A 1,125-nucleotide genomic window follows, 5' to 3' on the forward strand; every position below is an offset into this window, starting at 1 on the left:
GGGGGGGGAGTCGGGACAGATGGTGGGAGCCGGGGAAACCCCCATGTCCTCCTCCATCTGCTGGGTTTAATTGACTTCCTGCAGAAATTAAAAAAGAGAAAAAAAAAACAGTTGCGGGGATGCGATTGCTAGTTAAAAGGCCCTCTGATTAGATAGACAAATATTTACCAATTATGCCTGACCCCGTCCCTCTTATGTCTGCAAACTCCCGTCACCATGACACCCAGCTGGTGGCTCTGCCACTGAGCGCTGTCCTGGACTCAGACCCCGCGAGGCGGCCGGGAGAGGAGCAAGCACAGCCGCTGGGCAGACGCTCACCTGAGCGGGCGGTTCAGGCTCAGCTCCGGAGCCGGGGCAGGGCTTCCCAGGGCGGGCTGTGGGGGGGCTGCGGGCTGACCAAGCTTCTCTCCCAGGACGGGGACGCGCCTGTCCTCTGGCCCCTGGGGGCGGGCGCACAGGGCGTGTCGGCTGGTGAGGCCCGTGGCCCGAGACTGGCGCCTGTAAGGGGGTGCCCCCCCCATCCACGCGGGTGGACTAGTGACCACTCTGTAGACATGAACAGGATTTTGTTCTGAGCTTTTGGACGCGGGGGGAGAGAAATAGATCTCTGACGAGAAAACAGTTCCTCGGAAACATTTACTGGGCACTCAGTGTTTGCCCAGCCCCCGAGCTAAGTGCCGGGGAGGGAGAGGCAAGGAACATCCATTTCCGCCCTCCAGGAGCCCGTCTGCTTGGGAGAGACGGACATGTGCTTCCCCCTCTCTCTTCCTCCCCCGCCCCCCCTCCGCCCCCCTCCTCTGCTCAGAGCTCTCCTGTGCGGCACCCGCCTGGGAGGGAAGAGCCAAGGCTGCATCCCCGTCCTGGCTGTGTGACCTCGAGCCAGTCACCTCACCCTCTCTGTGCCTGGGGTTTCCTTCTGTGAACCGGAGCAAGGGATGCACCTCAAAGGTATGATAATCAAGTGAGTTTATGCAGTGCCCTCAGGCCTGGCAGGAGTGTTTGTTTTTAACGTTTTTTTGGGGGTGATTCCAAGGAGTGGGACTGCTGGAGATTCTCTGTGCAGCTTTTGTTTTTATTTGGGGGCCACACCTGGTGATGCTCAGCAGGGCTGCTTCTTCTTCTTCT

This window comes from Sorex araneus, chromosome 5, assembly GCF_027595985.1.
Source record: "Sorex araneus isolate mSorAra2 chromosome 5, mSorAra2.pri, whole genome shotgun sequence".
In the NCBI taxonomy this organism is placed as follows: Eukaryota; Metazoa; Chordata; class Mammalia; order Eulipotyphla; family Soricidae; genus Sorex; species Sorex araneus.